The following is a 21,648-nucleotide window of genomic DNA, read 5'->3' as shown; positions in this document are numbered from 1 at the left end:
GGCAATTTTTCGTCAAGCCGCCCGAGGAAGTAAACGTAGCCGTATGTCGACTATGTGGCCAGAAAGTCAAGCGTGGCCAGGGGGCCCATGTTGGGACTACAGCATTGCATCAGCATATGCAGCGTCGCCATTCGGTGGCCTGGGAAAACCGTGATAAAGATACGGCGGTTCTGCCTGCCCCAGCCCCCGCTCCATCACCCGCTCCGTTACTTGCTCCGTCACCCGACGTCAATCGCCCTCTATCAGCCAGTCAAGGCTCCAACACCTCTGCTGAGGGGAGTTGTCGCTCGTTGGCATCTTCCGCTCGTTCAGATGCTCCTTCTCCTGCTACTCCTCTTCACGGATTCCGTCAGCAGTCTTTCTTGGAATCCGTTTCCAAGAGACAACAGTTTGCGAGCACGCACCCGACGGTGCAGAAGCTGAACGTCCTCCTGTCCAAGTTGCTGGTGCTGCAGTCCCTCCCTTTCCAAGTGGTGGACTCAGCACCTTTCCGAGAAATGATGGCTTGTGCCAAGCTGCGGTGGAGAGTGCCAAGCCGGCATTTCTTCGCCAAAAAGGCAGTGCCAGCCCTGCATTCACATGTAGAAGAGATGGTGGGCCAGTCTTTGAGTATGTCGGTCTCTGCCAAAGTGCACGGCAGCGCCGACGTGTGGAGCTGTAACTACGGTCAGGGACAGTACATGTCATTTACGGCCCACTGGGTGAACGTGGTGCCGGCACAGCCGCACCAGCAACTTGGACAGGTCACGCCGCTTTTGCCTCCACGTTTGCACGTCCTTGGTCCAGCAAAGATGTCCGCCTCTACCACCTCTTCTTCCGCCGTGTCCTCAGCCGCCACCCCCGTGCCAAGTCCCATTACCCGACCGGCATATCACATGTGCAGGGCGCAACGGTGTCACGCTGTGCTGCACCTGGTATGCCTTGGCGAACGTAGTCACACAGGGGAGGAACTTCTGAGTGTAATGAACAGAGAAATCGACAGATGGCTGTCTCCGCGCAAACTGAAAATCGGAACCATGTTGACCGACAACGGAAAGAACATGGTGTCTGCTCTGCGTCAAGGAAGGTTGTGCCATGCGCCATGCATGGCTCACGTGTTCAATCTGGTTGTCAAGCGGTTCCTAAAATCCACCATCCCACTGCAAGACATCCTTAAAATGTCACGTAAACTTTGCATGCATTTCAGCCATTCCTACACCGCAAAGCACACCCTCCTTGAGCTGCAGCGGCAGAACGGAATTCCACAGCATCGCCTGATCTGCGACGTTGCAACAAGGTGGAATTCAACCCTACATATGTTAGACCGCCTTTACGAACAGCGAAAGGCCATCACCGATTTCCTGATGTTACAAGCGGATAAAGGTACTCCCCTGTGTAACTTAGATGTCAGCCATTGGCAGCTCATGCGTGACACCTGCCCCTTGCTCAGGCCCTTTGAGGAGGCCACGCTATTCGTGAGTCGGCAGGACTATGGGATGAACGACGTCATTCCTCTGTTGCACGTCCTGGAACAAATGCTGTTAACAATGGCTGGTCAGGGTGCGGTAGACGTGGCGCACAGATCTCAACGCCACATGACCCCTGTGGGGGCAGGACAGGAAGAAGAGGAGGAGGTAGAGGAGGACATTGGTGCTCAGGAATTATTGAGTGAAATGGGTGGTTTTTCCACTCAGCGGACAGGAGTGGAGGAGCAGGAGCATCTGGTAGAGGAGGAGGAGGAGGAGACAGAGGACCCAGACGCACCGTGGCAGTATGCTGTGGAGATGGAGGCAGGGAGTCCCTCGCATTCCTTGGCACAAATGGCCCATAGCATGCTCGGTTGCTTGCGTAGCGACAGCCGAATAATAACCATCAGACAGAGGGATGACTTTTGGCTGTCCACCTTGTTGGACCCTCGCTACCGTTCAAAAATGGTGGCCTTTTTCACACCTGCTGAGAGGGAGGCCAAAATAACGTACTATAAAAACCACCTATGTAGTCAGTTGGTGTCTGCCTTTCTGCGCCAACGTCCATCCTCAGACACTGTGGGCCCTGTGCGCTCGCGTTCCGCTGCCATGGCAGCAGGGGAGGGGTGGGGTGGTAGGAGCAGTGGCAGCTCCACCAGCAGCGGCTGCCTCACTCTGCAGTCGATGATGAGTAGCTTTCTTCACCAGCGCAGTGAGGAAACTACTAACCAGCCGCAGCAGCAGCAGCATCAGGTGGACCTGGAGCAGGAGCTCAAACAACAGGCTTGGGCCTACTTGGACAGCACCCTGCCAACCGAGGTAGACAATCCCCTTGACTACTGGGCAACGAAACTTGACCTTTGGCCCCAACTAGCTGAATTTGCCCTTGAAAGGCTGTCATGCCCGGCCAGTAGCGTGGCATCGGAGCGCGTGTTTAGTGCGGCAGGAGGTATTGTAACTCCGCGGAGGACACGACTGTCCACCCAAAGTGTGGAGAGACTCACGTTTGTGAAAATGAATCAGGCGTGGATTAGTCTGGATTTCAAACCACCAGTTCCTGACACAACTGACTAAATCCGCCATGAATCATGCCCCAAACATGTTATTATTTTTAACATAGGCCTCTGTATGGCCTTCAATTTAAGCTGCTTACGCTTCGCCACTCTGCCATGGGCCCCTGTACCGCCTCCTCTTGCTGCTGCCAGGTCCAGAGTGTGTCATGGGTCCCTGTACGGCCTCCCATTGCTGCTGTCTCCATCGCCACACTCTGCCATGTGCCACTTTCAGGTCTCCTCACACTGCTGGTGGGTTCCATTTTGTCATAGGGTGCTGGCAGATTACGGGCCTCCCATTGCTGCTGCCAGGCCCGTAATCTGCCATGGGCCCCCGTACCGACTCCTCATGCTGCTGCCAGGCCCGCAATCTGTCATGGGCCCCTGTACCGCCTCCTCATGCTGCTGCCAGGTCCAGAGTGTGTCATGGGTCCCTGTACGGCCTCCCATTGCTGCTGCCAGGCCCGTAATCTGCCATGGGCCCCCGTACCAACTCCTCATGCTGCTGCCAGGCCCGTAATCTGTCATGGGCCCCTGTACCGCCTCCTCATGCTGCTGCCAGGTCCAGAGTGTGTCATGGGTCCCTGTACGGCCTCCCATTGCTGCTGTCTCCATCGCCACACTCTGCCATGTGCCACTTTCAGGTCTCCTCACACTGCTGGTGGGTTCCATTTTGTCATAGGGTGCTGGCAGATTACGGGCCTCCCATTGCTGCTGCCAGGCCCGTAATCTGCCATGGGCCTCCGTACCGACTCCTCATGCTGCTGCCAGGCCCGTAATCTGTCATGGGCCCCTGTACCGCCTCCTCATGCTGCTGCCAGGTCCAGAGTGTGTCATGGGTCCCTGTACGGCCTCCCATTGCTGCTGTCTCCATCGCCACACTCTGCCATGTGCCACTTTCAGGTCTCCTCACACTGCTGGTGGGTTCCATTTTGTCATAGGGTGCTGGCAGATTATGGGCCTCCCATTGCTGCTGCCAGGCCCGTAATCTGCCATGGGCCCCCGTACCGACTCCTCATGCTGCTGCCAGGCCCGTAATCTGTCATGGGCCCCTGTACCGCCTCCTCATGCTGCTGCCAGGTCCAGAGTGTGTCATGGGTCCCTGTACGGCCTCCCATTGCTGCTGTCTCCATCGCCACACTCTGCCATGTGCCACTTTCAGGTCTCCTCACACTGCTGGTGGGTTCCATTTTGTCATAGGGTGCTGGCAGATTACGGGCCTCCCATTGCTGCTGCCAGGCCCGTAATCTGCCATGGGCCCCCGTACCGACTTCTCATGCTGCTGCCAGGCCCGTAATCTGTCATGGGCCCCTGTACCGCCTCCTCATGCTGCTGCCAGGTCCAGAGTGTGTCATGGGTCCCTGTACGGCCTCCCATTGCTGCTGCCAGGCCCGTAATCTGCCATGGGCCCCCGTACCGACTCCTCATGCTGCTGCCAGGCCCGTAATCTGTCATGGGCCCCTGTACCGCCTCCTCATGCTGCTGCCAGGTCCAGAGTGTGTCATGGGTCCCTGTACGGCCTCCCATTGCTGCTGTCTCCATCGCCACACTCTGCCATGTGCCACTTTCAGGTCTCCTCACACTGCTGGTGGGTTCCATTTTGTCATAGGGTGCTGTATGGCCTCCCATTGCTGCTGCCAGGCCCGTAATCTGCCATGGGCCCCCGTACCGACTCCTCATGCTGCTGCCAGGCCCGTAATCTGTCATGGGCCCCTGTACCGCCTCCTCATGCTGCTGCCAGGTCCAGAGTGTGTCATGGGTCCCTGTACGGCCTCCCATTGCTGCTGTCTCCATCGCCACACTCTGCCATGTGCCACTTTCAGGTCTCCTCACACTGCTGGTGGGTTCCATTTTTTCATAGGGTGCTGTATGGCCTCCCATTGCTGCTGCCTCCACCGCCACACTGTGGCTCCACACTCTGGTTTTGGCCCCGTGACTGCCCAAATGAGTGAAGTGTGCGGTGATTCTAAGATCGACGGCACTCATCTGCATGTCATACTGACTGACAGTATTATTTCTCTTCCCCAGCAGACTCCAAGGGCATTTAAATTAAAGGTACAGTGTTCTGCACTAATATAAAGGCTCTCTGAAGCCTAGAAACACCCTTTTTATATGTTAAATTCGCAGCGAATATATTCGACTCGAATCGAATTTATTCCGCGAATTCGCCGAATCAGCCGAATCGAATTTTTGAATGATTCGCTCATCTCTAATTGTAACCATATTCACAGAAATGCTCCTAATCTGAGGAAAAGGCAAGTCCCTGAAACATGTTATCATGATGGCTGGCTTCTCTCCTTTGGTTTGACATGGTTTGAGTACTCCCCTAGGCTTCTAGTTTGCCTTCACCAGCCCTTGTTAGGGTGGTCTGTTGCCAGGCGTATTACATAACTGAATCTAGGACACATGACTTCCTGCAGATGCGCCATCTCAGTGATCCCAGCGACTGCCATCTACACACCATTCCCACTATCCTGAGGCTCCTTGGCTGAGCTTATGTGTCATCCTCAAGCTTCTTGGAATATGTGTTTCTCCTCTCCACTGGCTTGGTGATGTATCAATCTGGGCACTCCTACATGGCATGCTTTTTAACCTAACATTAAAGTGAACTTTGAGTTTAACTATTCCTGGGCTTATGACTCTATTAACTTCCACAGGGTTGGGGACTTTCCTTTATTTGATGTTTTGTGCTCATGTCTCATTGCTGGTCAGATGAGTAGTTGGAGCTGCTCATACTGTGGTTATCTACTTATCCCCTGGAATCTCATTGCGCTTGGTATTTGCACCTTTTAAAATTTTTGCATATTACATGACCCTATTTCCAGACTCCCCCCCCCCCAGTCCCCACTATATTGGAGAGAGTGTAAACATTTGAGGAATATTTTCCATGTACTCCCAATCAGTAGGAATATCAGAAGTTTTTGGAACGGTGCTGAAACTGATTTCCACTCTGATAGGCAACCTAACTCCACTTTTCCCCCCAATGGTCCTTTTGAGTACAGGAGAACCCGTATGTACCCATATGAGTACAGGACTATAGTAGCACATACACTATATTGCCTAAAGTATTGGGCCACCCCTCCAAATCATTGTATTCAGGTGTTTCAATCACTTCCATGGCCACAGGTGTAAAATTAAGCACCTAGGCATGCAGACTGCTGCTACAAACATTTGTGGAAGAATGGGTCGCTTTCAGGAGCTCAGTGAATTCAAGCGTGGTACCATGATAGATTGCCACCCTGTGCAATAAGTACATTCGTGAAATATCCTTGCTACTATATATTCAACGGTATTGTAATAAACTGGAAGCAACTGGGAACAACAGCATCTCAGGCTTGAAGTGCTAGGCCACGTAAAATGACAGAGCGAGGTCAGCACATGCTAAAGCACACTGTGCGCAGAAGTCGCCAACTGTCTACAGAGTCAATAGCTAAAGACCTGCAAACTTTGTGTGGCCTTCAGATTAGCACAACAGTGCGTAGAGAGCTTCATGGAATGGGTTTCCATGGCCGAGCAGTTGCTTCCAAGCATTACATCATCAAGTGCAATGCCAAGCGTTGGATGCAGAGGTGTAAAGCACGCTGCCACTGGACTCTATAGCAATGGAGACATGTTCTCTGGAGAGACAAATCACACTTCTCTGTCCATCCAGTGGATGTGTCTGGGTTTGGGGGTTGCCAGGAGAACGGTACTTGCCTGACTGCATTGTGCCCAGCGTAAAGTTTGGAGGAGGAGGGATTATGGTGTGGGGTTGTTTTCAGGGGTTGGACTTGGCCCCTTAGTTCCAGTGAAGAGAACTCTTAAGGTGTCAGCATACCAAGACATTTTGGACAATTTCATGTTCCCAACTTGGTGGGAACAGTTTGGGGATGACCCCTTCCAGTTCCAACATGACTGCACACCAGTGCACAAAGCAAGGTCCATAAAGAAATGGATGAGCGATTTTGGGGTGGAGGAACTTGACTGGCCTGCACAGAGTCCTGACCTCAAACCAATAGAACACGTTTGGGATGAATTAGAGCGGAGACTGTGAGCCAGGCCTTCTCACATCAGTGCCTGACCTCACAAATGCACTTCTGGAAGAATGGTCAAACATTCCCATAGACACACTCCTAAACTTTGTGGACAGTCTTCCCTGAAGAGTTGAAGCTGTTATATCTGCAAAGGGCGGGGCCAACTCAATATTGAACCCTACGGACTAAGACTGGGATGCCATTAAAGTTCATGTGCGTGTAAAGGCAGGCCGACCAATACTTTTGGCAATATAGTGTTATTTCTTGCTAGACTAACCATTACAAGTAAATGGAAAAGTTCCAACACTCCTAATCTTTCTGAAGTAGTACAAAGACAGAATAGACAACGTCAGTATGGAAAAATCCTAGTTTACAAAGTATACACCTTCAATAAATCTACAAGAAAATAGAGCCTGGGTACTACACCCTATAGACTTACAATATATTACCTCTGAAAGTATAGCAGTCTTTTGTCCAACGTGATGGCGATATCCTCTGTGAGTTGTTTCCTGATGTTATTATATTTCCTGTTATTTTGGATTTTTCTTCATTCATAGTTTCTTCCTTTCCATACTTTCATGGCTGCAACTGGGCTTCATAAGTAAAACCCAAAGATCTTATTTAAAGTGGTATTAAACTCAAAACCAAAATTGTAATATATCGCAGCTTGCCAATCATCAGATGTGGTGGCTGTATTCGTTTTCTTTTTTAGGCTTTTTTCCCTCTGTTTTTGCCTGGTGATCTGGCCAGTAACACACCTTCTGTATTAGAATGCCCCCACTCTGGATGAATGAGCACGGGGGGGCCAGCAGATAGAGTATTTTCAGTCGGAGGTGAGGGGAGTGTTAGATGCACTAGTAGATTTAGCTCACACTGCAGTTACATCATTTTCTTTTTCTTTTGAAATAAAGGTTTTCCATGAATACATAAAAGCTGATCATCGTAAACACCCCTGTTTGTGGTAAAGGGGGTGTGTCTTCCCTGTAACTGCTACATCTGCAGGAGAGCTTGTTTTGTTGAAAAACAACAAACTTACTAGCTGGATCACTAGGTGAAAATAAAGGCAAGAAAGCCCAAAAAAGAAAACAAATGCAGCCACTACATCTAAAAATGGTGATCTGCAATATAAGAATTGCTTTTGGGTTTAATACCACTTTAATTTTGCTTATCTCCCAGAAAGATCAAATTGGGTTTGCTAGCTGGATATTTGTTGCAACATTTGTAGTAAAATTGTATTGCATTTTTTCCTATTGACTGCTATAATTTGATAGTTTTTAATTTACCTTCTAGTGTGATTGTCACTTCTTATATTACTAGCAAAAATTAATCATTAGGCTGTGGTGAGCAAACTCTAACATTAGAAGAGAAGTGCAAGAAAAAGTAAAAAAAACCCAAATATCCATACTAACCTAGATGGCTGCAGATATCCCCTGCTGGCTCTACACTGAGAACTGAGCGACTGCTGATTGCTCAGTTCTCCGGTGCGCTCTGAGCACAAAGCAGTAACTGTCAGTCACCGCTCTGTGCTCTGCTCCTCCAATGCTCACTGCAATGCCAGACTGTGGAGGGTGTCGGAGCGGCTGGGTCAGGCTCTCAGTGGCATGCGGAGAGGCTGAGCCAGCTGCTCGTCAGGCATGTGGGTGGATACTGACATTATTGTAGAGATCCTTGCAGAGGCTGGACCAGCTCTCTGATATCATCCGACAGTTGACTTCAGCCTGCTGCCAGCTGAACCTGAGTCACAGATGTGTGCAGAACTAAGTGCACTCCTGTGACCCACAGGAGAAGTATGGCCAAAAGAGCTTTGGCCATACTGCTTTAATTTTAGATTGGAATGGCATGACCTGGGATTATGAGAACTGCATTTGATTCTATGAATCCATTACATAAATGCACTTTGTACCGTGTTATATTTATACCCTTTTTTAACCTAAAATGGTATTAAGCCCAAAAGCAATCATTTATTATATTTATGCTTACTTATTTTTAGATGTGGTGGCTGCATTCATTTTCTTCTTTTTCCCTTATTTTTACCTGGTGATCTGGCCAGTTAGTTGTTTTTCAACAGAACAGGCTGGCCTGCAAATGAGAAAAGCCATTTAACATTGACAGAGATACTTACAATGATCAGCTTTTATTCATTGAAAAACCTTTATCCCAAAAGAAGAAAACTCTTACTGTAACTGCTTATAAAATGTGAGCTGAAGTTTGGCTTCAATTTGTTTAGAGCAGTGGTCTCTAAACTGTGGTCCAAGGGCGAATGTTGCCCTTTGCTTGCCATTATCCAGCCCCTGGCGCAATATTCCTCCCACTGACACCAATGATGGGACATTCTTTTCTCCCACTGACACCAACATTGGGGCACTGCTCCTCCCATTGATACAAGGCACGATTTCTCAAACACCAGTGATTTGGAATCTTCCCCTGACAGACACCAGAAATGAGGTCCTATTCCTTCCATTAATACCAATGATGAGGCAGCAGGGGCAGACTGACCATTTGGAAACTCTGGCACTGCCCGAGGGCTCGGGGTCAGTAGGGGGCCCCATGAGATGCCCCTGGTACTTTTTTCATAGGTTTTTTTGAGTGTGGGCAAGGACACAGGGGCCCCATGATCCCCTATTGCCCGGGGGCCCCATGAGTTGTCAGTCCGCCCCTGTGAGGCAGTATTACTTCCACTAATACCAATGATGGCTCATTGATTATATCCACTGACATCAGGCTACTGGACAAAGTTCGGCCTCCCTAACATCTGAAGGACGGTAAACTGGCCCTTTGTTTGGAAAGATTGGAGACCTCTGGTTTAGAGTAACTAAATCTGCTAGTCATTCTAACACTCCCTTCCCCCAGACTGACAATGCTGCTGTGCCAATATGCCCCCTGTGCTCCTTCATCCAGAGTGGAGGCACTCTAATATAGGAGGTGTGTTACTTGCCAGATCACCAGGTGAAAACAGAGGGAAAAAAGCCTAAAAAAATAAAAATAAAAACACCACTAATACAGCCACGACATCTAATGATTGACAAGCTGTAATAAATTACATTATTGTTTTGAGTTTTATACCCCTTTAATAAAAATATTGAAACAAAGTAACATTAGTGGGTTTGGGCAGTTAAGTGTTTGATAATATTTTTAATAGCTATGCTCAGAAGCAATTTTCAACTATAAAATGGGTCAAGACAAACACTGTCAGAAGAAACTTATTTTTCTTTTAATTGTCAACTGCAATCTTTTTTTAAAAATGCAGTAATAACACATCACAAATGCAATGTATGTAACTAAAGTACAGGTTGTGGTGTGAATCTATCTGAAAGTCACTGATACTGTTTTGCTGTCTTTATTTAATTCTTTTTTCCTTTTGGAGATGGAATATAAGTATATGTCCCTGGTCAAACTGGGAGTTTTAAAGACACAACACGTTCTGCATTCTTATAAATAAGGTGAGTTTAATCAAATGAAAATTGATGAAAAGTAAAGTCTTACCTCCAGTGTATGCTCCCAGAGGTTGTGTGAAGGCAATGTGCACTGGCTGTACTGAATAGACAGACAAGTGTATTAGATGGGCGGAGGGAGACTGCACCTGGATAACACACGACTTTTACTGACTTATGCAGGCCATAGACGGTTCGTTTATCAGACGATTTTTCGTCTGAAAGAATAATCGGCTGATTTTCGCACTGTTAGTGGGGCAATGGCATCGGACGATTTTTGCGGTTCCTCTTCATTTCAGTCATGCTGGAAAATTCGTAAAAAACGGCTGATTTTCGCAATCATTGGTGGCAACATCGGTTTATAGAATGAATGATGTTTAATTTTTCGGACAAAAAATCGGCCGATAATCAAACCATCTATGGCCTGCATTAACTGTATATGAAAAGAAAACCTGTTCTAAGAGAACCACCCAGGCTGCTGCTGACATCTCTTTCTGAAAATGCCAGGTGTCTGGCTGTCATGCTGATCCAATGGTGTCCCCAAAAAAGTATGGAGATTAGGAGTACTGACCTACCATAAGCTTGCTTTAGGATGGTGCCAGTGACAGCCAGGCAATCAGAATTTGGAGAAGGAGGAGGTCAGAAAAGTCAGCCAACATATTTCTCATAAAATAGGTTTCCTTCATCATATAAGTCCAGATATATATATATTTTTTTAGCTTTGGATTGAGTGTAGGACAATTAGAAACCTTGCTGGGTTTTAAAGGCTAGCTAAAGGTAAAAGTTTGTTTTTACTTTTGGACAGAGCAGAGAGGGATTAGAGCAAGGTGGATCATGGTGAGTTGGCAGCAAGAATCACACAGAGGATGAGTAATATGAACTCTATATTGCAAAATGTTACAACAAAGTACATCTAGGTTCAACGGGGGAGCACAACCGCCCGGAGCCACTTGCAGGGGTAGAAGTAGTAGCAGTGGTTCTTGAAGCGATGCCAATAACCTCTACCACAAGGCGCAGGAATGCAGCCTAGCCAGTCCAACCCAACTGGGAGGCTTCCAAAATGAAGATAGCGTAGTCCTTGTACTTTTCCTACTCCTCTGGAATTTTTCCCTGCTGCTAAGTGCTGTCCCTGACAGACATGAACATGTCTCTGCACTAACCATTATCAAAATGCTCACCAAGTCAGGGGGCCAGAGGCTTAAATAAGCTCTGTTCTCACCCAAGATGGCTGCATAGGTCACAAGGGGCTTCAGCATCCAATCGGACAGCTGTTCTCCTGGTGACAGCAGGAAGTCATTGAGGAACTAAGTTCTTCATAACTTCCTTCCCCCCTCTGTATTGCCACTGCGGTTTAGCGCCACCTACAGTGGGGAGTACAGGCTGCACCTGCCTACAGGTTTTTACTTCTGTCTGTGCCCCCATTAGGGAGACTGACCCTCTCTTATTACCCTGTTTACCATTTTTATCGAAAGTAATCCAAAATTTTGGGCTGACACCAGAACAGAAATAGAGGGGAAAATCTTCCATTGGGGACATTAGTCCTGGCGTCACCCCGGGTTTTCCTCACTATGGAGGGGGTTTCCCCTCACTTCCTGTTTTGGCTAAGGGACATGCTCGGTGTTACTCCCCCCAATCTATAGTGCTCTCTGTCTTATCTCACTAACTATCCTAGTTTAATTCCCATGGCTGTGTACTCGTGTTTGTGTTTTATTTTTCCTCAGAGATTGTCTTACTGTAACATTCTGCTAAAACTTTATGTAATCGTACTGCTTGGGCTTGGGCCTTGATGAAGAGCACATACCCCAGAAGCTTGTCCTGAAAAATTAAATGTTAGTGCAAATTAAAAAAAAAGTGTCACAGACAGTATTCAATCACTCTTGTGGGACAGGAAGTCAAAAGAAAATTTTCCCAATGGAACAAAAATGGCAAAAAAAGCCTGATAGAAGTTATAAATTTTTTTTTTACAATTTAAGCACACTTAAATGGCTATCCAGGGCATCATTGAAGAGATTTCTCCTCTTATTACTGTCACAGTCATAAAGTTTTTATCAGACAGAAAGTGATGAAAGTTCTGCAACAGGGACACAGCCAGTAGAGTACCTAGCATATCAGGTACTTGGGGCCGAATATTTTTCAAAGTCTAATTCCACATAGAAAAAAAAAAACAATTAAAAGAACAAACTGTGCCAACAGTAGGAGGGGCATGCATGGTCGTGGTTAAATAAAGTCTGAGCCTAGTCATTGTGTACACTGCACACATATGCCACAGTATCTGTACCTACACTTTCAGGTATATATAATGCACAGTGTGCAGGGCTCAGGAGTGGGCAACCCAGAGAAAGCAGAGGTAAGAAGTGAGTAACATACAGGCCACTGCCAAAAATACAATAAAAAATCCCCCCCCCTCCGTCAGTACAAATGCACCCCAAGCCCATATCCCCCACTGTACAGATCTGAATCAATAGCTTTCACCTCTCCCCAGTATAGATCTTCCCACACAGCCCTGAATCCCACTCCTCCTTAGCCCACCATTTCAGTACAGCCCCCCCCCCCCCTCAGCCTACCTAATCGTGTGGTACAATCCACCCCTCCAGTATAGACCACCTTCTCAGCCTAATCCTTTTAGTACACAACCCCCAGTGCAGATCCCCTTCCCAGCTTACCCCTTTGTACAAACTAGCCCCAGTACAGACCTTCCCCAGCCTAAATCTTTAGTATTGACCCCCTCAGTATAGACCACCCCAAGCCAAAAGTAATCCTTCAGTGCAGACCACCTCTCCCAGCCTAACCCTCAGTACAGTTTCCCCAGTGCAGACCCCCTTCTCAGCCAAATTCCTCAATACAGACCACCCTAATGCAGATTCCCCCTTCCAACCTAGTACTTCAGTACAGACCCTTCTCAGTACAGACCCTCCTCCCATCCTGATCCTTCAGTACTACCCCCCCCCCACCCCCCCAATACAGATCCTCCTCCGAAGCTAACCCTTCAGTACAGTCCCCCTCTCACAATCTAAACCCCTCAGTACAGATCCCCATAGTACAGACCTGTTCAGACACCCCCAGTACGGACACCCTCTCCAGCATAACCCCTCTGTAGATACCTTCTTCCCAGCCTAACCTCTTAGTACAGACAGCCCCAGTACAGACCCTCCCCAGTATAGACCCTTCAGTACAGACCAGGGGCGGACTGACAACTCAATAAGGGATAATGGGGCCCCTGTGTCCTTGCCCAAACTCAAAAAAGCCTATGAAAAAGGTACCAGGGGCATCTCATGGGGCCCCCTACTGACCCCAGTGCCCGAGTTTCCAAATGGTCAGCCCGCCCCTGGTACAGACACTCTTCTTAGCCTAACCCTTCAATACAGACACCCCAGTATAGACCCCCTCCCCCCAGTATAGACTGACCCCACTGCGCTCAACACTGTAGCACAGTCTCCAACTGCATATAGTTCTCTCAATGGCACCGGAATAGCAGCACAGCACACAGTCTTAATTAGGTACAATAGCTAGAAGCACACTATAGCATAACACAGAAACAGCAACACATGGCTTTGGGGATTCTTTAGCACACTCACCCCTTGCTGTAAAAGGAGCATATGGTTGATGTGTTATGTAATGCTTCTCAGCAGCTTTCCAGAGCAGCAACCTCAACCAAAGACAACTTGATCTGAGGGTAACCATTGCAGGGGTTCTTCTCTGCTCCGATGCCTTGGATTTCTAAGTTTTCCAACTTCCACGAAAGCAAACACTTCAGGTAGTATTTCAGGTCCAAGTCAGATAAGTGACCTGGACACCTAAATCAAGGAGGAGATTTTCATTCTTCACACTCCCTAGTGGTGGCAACTGGATCCATTTGTCATGCTGTCATGGTCATCACTCTGTGTGGGTGAGACTGAATGCCAGCAGAACCCCTACTTGTAGCTCTACCCCTGGATGTGTTGGGTCCCTCAGCCTGCCTTCCAGTGATAACCTGTTCCTATAGCTTAACGCAAGAACCCAACTGAATAGTTTCAATGGGCAAGGCAATGCAACAACAAACCACATTAAAGATTACAAGGTAATTACATAAAAGTGTAAAACAACAGTGTGTCTAGGATGCAATATGCCCTGTCTGACCAATGGAATGTGAGCAGTTAGCTCGCTGTGCCAGTTTAGGAGCCCTTGGATTACTTTTGAGAGCACACATGCCCCAGTGGAAGTATTTGTATTCCAAGATAAGTGAACACAGTCCCCTCTTGGCAAAGCTAAGCTGTAGACCAAACAATTGCAGACACTTTAGGGTGCTCTCACCACCTACATAAATCCTGATATATCCCAAAATACAGTAGCGATCCAGTGTCAGCTCTAGAACAACAGGTCTGGAATGGTCATCTTCCCGAACTACAGATCTATGGAACAACAAATATCTGAAATAGCAAGTCTTTGACGCAGTAGGGTGATCTCCAACAGAACTTGATTCTCTCAATGGTACCAGAATAGCAATGAAGCATATAGTTTCAAATTTGAATGATAGCCAGAAGCACACTGCAACACAACTCAGGAATTGTAACACATCGCTCTGGGGGATTCTTTAGCACACTAACCCCTTAAGCAAGACAGCAGCCATGTGTTCTCTCTCAGCAGTTTTCCTCCTGCAGCTTGGATCAGTAGCCACATGTCTCTCCTTACCAGCATAAGGTGTCTATTGGGTTCTCAGCCCCAGCAACGCAAATGGGGGGCACTGCCCCACACTTTTCCTGGGCACCCTGGAGTAAAGACTCCCCATCCTAAGCCCTGCTCTGGGCTCCCTTTATTCTTCTAGGACCCACTGCACTTACTGGCACCTGGTGGGTTTGTTACACTCTGCTGATAAGGGTGGGTCTGCTTCAACTGCGGAGGCAGACAATGATTCTCCCTGGACTATCACTCAAGCCAAGGATGTGAGAAACATGGTTGGCAGGGAAGAATGATCTACTGGGATGCTTAAAGGGCTGGTTGCTGCCACTACATATACATGTTTTGGTGCATTCCATTTATTCTAAATGGCAGAAAATGCACATACTGTATACAGCTGATCTAATCACACCTCTGTTTTAGCACACAGATTTATGCTGTGGTGCGCTGCCAGTGTAGATGAATAATTCTATGTGTTGAGATGCATTGACAGTCTATTCAAAGTGCACAGATGACCTTAAAAAGAGTATTTCCTTCCTCACGGAAAAAAATAAAACAATCCTTTCTGGGTGATCAATGTATATTGTGACGATTTTAACCTCTTCAAGCCAACCGTACGACCTTCAAGCCGACCGGCCGCATATTTGCATACTATTTGTAAACAAACATGTGCTGAGAGCGCGCACCGTCTGCGCTCCCAGCACATGTGTCGGTGTCCACGGAAAGGTCCCGATCTCTCCTTGTGATCGGGAACCTTTCCGATCATGTGACTGCCGTGACAGTCAATCACAGCGGCCACATTACCCTAAACCGTGCCCCGCCTCCCGGCATCAGAAACCCCTTAAAGGGCTGGGAGGCGCCGGCGTAAAGAGGTTAACAAACTTTGTTGAAGATTCCTATCTGTTTCTGTTCTGAAGAAAAAGTTGTTGTTCCATTATGTTTTTTGGATATTGATTCTGAATGGGAGTGACTATTTAATTTTAATCAGCTGCTGCACTGTGTTCTATATGTAAGCTTATTAATAGGAGGGTTCAGGCTATTACTAATGTATAGCTTGTAATTTGGTTGTAAATTAGTTAGTTAGGTGCTGCCACAGACAGGAAGTATGGGGTTAACTTAGTTCCCAGGTTTTTCCTTTGGCGGGATCTTTGGATCTGACCCACTGCTCCTGTGGATGAAAAGAGGGGCAGTGGCCTGGGGGGGTTCCCTGGAGAAATAGTCAAATGTACCATGTCTGTGCTAAATAAAAGGACTCTTCTTGGCGGTCTTGTCTTCAAGGAGACCAGAATGAATAATAACTTCCACCATGAACTACCAGATAGAGCCACCTGGAATAGTCCACGACTTCGGCTGCCAATGGCTTTCCTGATCTCTTAGGTACAGGGACAACAAACTAGAGTTAGAAAATAAAAAGAAGGGGCACCATCCTAGTGCATCAGCATTGATAACAATAGAATAATCCATTGTACTCACAAAGTGATAATAATCACAAGTATAGAACACAATCTCCACCTTACATGTCAGTGGAGATTGTGTTCTATGATTATGATTGTTCTAGTTTTGTGAGTACAATGGACTATCTTATCATTATCTAGTAAAAGTTTTATATGGTAATGCACTAGGCTGGTGCGCCTTGTTCCTATTTTCTGTTCCTCTGGAGGAGTCTGATCCAGCAGCCGCGTCCCATGAGGGGTACAGCAATTTAGGAGTCCAAAAAGATGTGAGAGCCATCCAATCTGGGGTTCGTCATGAAGACACCAGCCACTGGGGAATGCCACCAATGGACCTGCATTCACTTGGACAATACCTCTGAAGGTATGCAGGAGCAGCACATAGCCTTAGTAGGTGTAGGAAATTAGGGACTAGGGAAAGGCTGTTTGTTCATGGGACCTTTGTACTGCTTGGCACTTTATACAGTAAAGTGTTAAATGTTACCTTTTGCCTAGTCTGAATTCCTTGAAAGGGGTGCATTGCTGCACTTCTGGGTCACTAATGTATTGAAGAGTCAGCATGTTAAGAGTCATCTTAATGACACTTGTGGCTGCCATGAGCAACGAAGGTATAATCAGTAAGCAGCCTGTCGGAAACATGTACCTATTATAGGTGAAATTGCCTCTAACTGCTAGGGAGATGTAGTTGGCACTCCCTACCCCGCATTTCGTCTCCTTTAACAACCAGAACAGAACTGCATTGCAGAGGTCCTTTTCCTGTACAAAGGTACGAAGGCTCAAGAGTTACAGTCGCTGTGTGCACGGCGGGGTCCCATGCTGCTATTGGGATCTATAGTGGAGAATACTGGACAGATGGCTGTGGTCACTCGCCCAATGAGTTAATGGGAACATGGAGGAGGGTCCATCATCAGCTATCCCACAGCCGACACACTCAATAGGTTGCTGCATAACTATACCTAAAATATGTGAAAGTATTAACCTTAAGTGGACATGAGATTGGAATTTATGCAGATGCTACCTAGTCCAAAAGGAATATTATAGACTTTTCCCAATTTACCCAGAAACCTGAAAAATGTCCAAAATCCTGGATAGTATTGAGCAATTTTTGGTTGGAGGATTGTGAGTCCACTAAAAAAAGAATCATGTCATCCATATAAAAGGACATTTTTTTCTAACCCATTAATAAACTGCCCTGGAATACTAGAATCAGAACACCACAGTTTTGCCAGAGGCTCTATCCCCAGGGCAGACAAAAGAGGCAATAATGGGCAGCCCTGCCTATTGCTGTGGAAATAGTAAAGGAGTCTGAAATATAATTGTTGACCCACAACCGGCAAGGGGATTGTAATAAAAAAATGTAACCAATCTAAGAAAGAAATCACCAAAGCCAAATTTGGCTAAGACCTCCTGTAAATGTGGTCATTTAATGGAGTCAAATGCTTTTTGGGTATCCAGAGCCACCACTACTCTGGAACTTACAGCGTCATGGTTAGTTTGCATATTGGTGGAAAGCCTATATAAATTTGTCAAAGTTGTCCTGCCTGGCATAAACCCAGCTACTATGTTGGAAATCACACCATTTAGTCTGCACACCAAGATGTTAGCCAACATTTTAACATCTAAGTGTATTTGAGAGTAGGGCATTAGGATTTGCAACATAAATGATCATTATAAGGTTTAGGAATACGTTAAATTAGAGCCTCAGTCATTGGGGGGGCGCCCTTTCTGGAAGGCATGGGTAAGTTCCCTAAGCAGGTGGGGCATCCGGATCCCTATAAAAGTAATTTTTATTAACATTAAAATACAATATTTTATAGCAATATATGTTATATTCATTTTTTTCATTTGTTATATCACGGAGATGAAGTTACCCTTTCTACGCCCTTTCTTCACGAAAATGGAGTTACCCTTTAATGGCAAAAATAGCATTTACATTTTTTTTTCTGCAAATCATTTGTCGTTAATACTACATGCGTAGCAGATTCTGTGTCACAAAGTTCACATTAATAAGATCTCTTGTTAATTACCATCTGCTGAGGCTGATTTTGTGAAAAAGAAAATACTAAATTATTGGTTGCTTTGATAAAACACAATATATAAAAATTAACCAATTATCACAGGAGTTTGTGGAATCTTCAATCAGACTGGATGTTCTACCTATGGCCAGGTTTAGTTGTTGCTTGTCTTTTTAATTTTCTGCCAAAGTGATTTATAACTGTATTGGATTAGATCAGTTTAGAGAACCTGTGTGCACCAGGATTTTCTGTGTTTATCCTGAATAAACCAGGCAATTGAGTTGCACATCATCAATATCTTGATATCAGAAATGGTATCAGGATGGACTAGAGTAGAGATGAGCTGTTGGTGTGGCCTGAACCCTGGTTTGGACCACATTTTAGCTGTCCAGAGAGAATTGGCATACAACTGAACTAAATTTTTTTTTTCTTTTTAAGTCCGCAAACGTGCAACTATAACGAAAAAACCCGTAAGTGTTCACAAAAAAAGTGCAAGTGCAAAACACCACACGAAAAAGTGCACTTAGGGGTGTGCTGTGTCCTACCCCTAAAGGGGCTTGGACCGCTTACCCTGATCCCCCGGGGCACGAAGCTCCTGACGGGGACAAGGTTCCCAATTGGTCCTCCTGGCCAAAAGGCCTGGTGGACCACCGTTCCCTATGCCCAGCCGAAGCCGGACATCCAGTACTAGGCAAGGGGACTCTCCCGAAGAAGAGTCCCCTAGGGATCAGGGGAGGAAGGAACCGTATGGCCGCACATCCTCCCCCTAGACTTCAGGGTAGGCCCGAGGACCCACACCCTCCATCCGTGAAAAAACACACACATAAGAGCAAAAAAGTGACAAACGTGGGAGTGCATAATAAATAAAGATAAAGAAAAAATAAAAAAGTGGTTCCGTGCCGAATTGTGCACAGACCAGGCCCTGAGGCCTGTAGCAAAAATTGCCCTGGTCCTAGCCAAAAGGCCTGGTCCTTAGGGCGCTGTGCAAAAAGAAGTGAAAAACAGTGGCCATGTGTCATCTTCACACCGTGGGGTCCCACACCCAAGTGTTACTAGTGACACCCCTGAGAGCGTCTTCCCCAGGGGGCACTGAGTTTGCGGACTTTTTGCGTCCCCAGCCCCAGGCCAGACCAAGGTAGATCCGTCCGAATCAGGAGGTACTGGGTCTTTCCAGCTTCACCAGAGGAATTACTCCCAAGGCCCCAGAGCTCATCATGGCGCTCCCTGGTTTCTGTCCCTCTGGTTCAGCCTTCCGGACCCCCATCATACCAGTGAGGGTACTATACAACAACCATCCCCGCAAAGCTAGAATGGTCGGGAGCACCCCCACTGGACACTGATAAGAACAGATACTACACTTGATCTTAGCCAAAAGGCCGAGAAGCGATACAACTGAACTAAATGGGTGTTCTGCCAAGCTGAACCTCTGGTTGCAGTGGAAAGTGAAAATTTAGCAGTGGTATTATTATCACTCTTAATTGTGACAGCTTCCTGCTCAGGGTTCCTAACAACTAGCGAGTCGTCCCCATCTGGCAGGTCAGCAGACTTCATTCATTCTGATTGATATGGATCTGCATCTTTGGATGTGTTTGGCAATAGATTTTCATTGTGGAATATTTTTTTTAAATAAATTACTTTGCAAAATGTGTGTTTTTTACTTACAATTTACATTTTTTGTGAATGGGTAGGGCACAATGTACCCATCACTCAATCACATGGAGAGAGATAGACCCTGGGGGCCAGGGTTATGGGGATGAGGCCCTTGTCCTCAACAACATGGGGACAAGGTGCTATGCCAGAGTCCCTGGCAAGCTACTCTCCCTATGTTACGGACATGTGGCCTGGTATGGTTCAGGGGAGGGGAGCATGCTCGAACCCCCTTTTCTGCCAGTATGCATACTTGGATAAAGGTCTGTTATGAAATTTGAGGGATCCTCCTAGACATCCACAGCAGATCCTTATTAAGAATAAGGGTCTTGTATGTTATTTTAGAAGGAACCCCACAACATGTGTTTTTTGGGGGGTCCCCATTAATATCTATACCAGACCCTCATCTAGAATAAGGATCTGGTATATATTAAGGGAATCCTCAGCCACTTTGTTTACAAACAGAATGAAGTATATTGCTATTTTGGACTGAGTTCCGATGGATTAGAACTCCTGTCACGTTTTCACCGCTGTCTGTGCCCCCGTTAGGGGGATTCACTCTCTGGATTTATCATGTTTACCATTATCAAATAAAAGTGAAAGAAAATGCCAAAATTTAGGGTTGTCCGCAGAACAGTAATAGAGGGGAAATCTTCCAGTGGGGACACTAGTTCCAGTGACCCTAGGGATGCCATCACTTTGGAGAGATTTCCTCTCACTTCTATTTTGACTATGGAACAGGAAATGAAGGGAAATCTCCCCAATGGGAACCAGATAGCAAAAAAACCTGACAGGGTTATAATTCTTCCTTATGCTATCCAAAATGAAAAAAAAGGTTTTACCTTTACTTCAATTTTAAAGGAATTATGAATTCACAACTTTGCCGCCAAACTGAATTTTAAAAAACTTTATTTTCAATGGTGTCCTAGGAAGGTACCCAGCCCTCTATTCCATTTCTATCACAATCTCTTCCTAATTAACCTAGAAAATGTCCATTACTGTTATTACCATTTTGCTCACATTAACTTTAACAGAGTTTGGATTCTGCACCCGAATCTGAACTCCAGATGCCCAGCAAATCAATAGACTGGAGACAAAACAAGAAAATTGTGACATTGCATATATCTGCACATTCAAAGTAAATGCCATTTTTGCTTGGTTGGGGTTTTGCTTTGGGACTGTCCCCTTTACTGTCACATCCTGCCATATTGGTATATGGGACCAAACATCTGATCCATGACTTTATGTGTGAGCACTCTTAGTGTAAAATGTATGAAGATAAGACTGGAGAACTGTGGATTGCTATTTGTCTTAGAGGAAAAATGAGCAGGACTTTGTGGTGGCATCAGTTTTTGTCTATGCATTGGATCCAGCCATTTGTGGTTGGATCATGGAACACTTTCAGAGTTTTGAAGGCCATCTATGCTGGATTATGAGTATCCATATCTATGATCACATATGAGTATCCATATCTATGAAACACAAATGAACAGACAAGATGGATTTGCCCAGCCAGTCGTTATTGCTTTCGTCCATAAAAACTGATGCCTTCAGTGCTTCTCCACCCCTCTCTCTAGGAGATATATTATGAATGCATTTGCAGACCACTGTCCAAAGTCTGTAGGCACCTTTTGTATCCTGAAATTTAACCTTACTGCAATCATAGGTCTTATGTTATGGTCAGGGTTCAAGCTTGCTTGGACACCAGTAGCTATAGCAATAGGGAACATCCCAGCAACCAGTAGGATAGGCATACAAGCAGGTCACCCTGGTGGATGACAGAGGCTCACCTGAGGTGTGGGGTCTAAGTACCAAAGCTCCTGATGGTGGAGATGGGTTTTTCTGCTTGTTAGACTAGGTCACTGTCCTCAGGACCTCCACAGCAGGAGATGAGGCCTTTGTGAGGGTCCAGACGAAGCTACGTTACTTCCTAGCAAAACC

General features: G+C 46.5%; 1 pseudogene; it reads right to left on the bottom strand.

Moving 5' to 3' along the window:
- Positions 1-19,298: 19,298 nt before the first annotated feature.
- LOC149444029 (U2 spliceosomal RNA) lies at positions 19,299-19,448 on the bottom strand (annotated as a pseudogene).
- Positions 19,449-21,648: the final 2,200 nt, after the last annotated feature.

This window comes from Staurois parvus, unplaced genomic scaffold, assembly GCF_062004578.1.
Source record: "Staurois parvus isolate SC_StPar_1 unplaced genomic scaffold, SC_StPar_1.0 ptg000818l, whole genome shotgun sequence".
Classification (NCBI taxonomy): Eukaryota; Metazoa; Chordata; class Amphibia; order Anura; family Ranidae; genus Staurois; species Staurois parvus.
The sequence above is the reverse complement of the archived record's forward strand: the minus strand, read 5'-3'. Positions and strand labels throughout refer to the sequence as shown.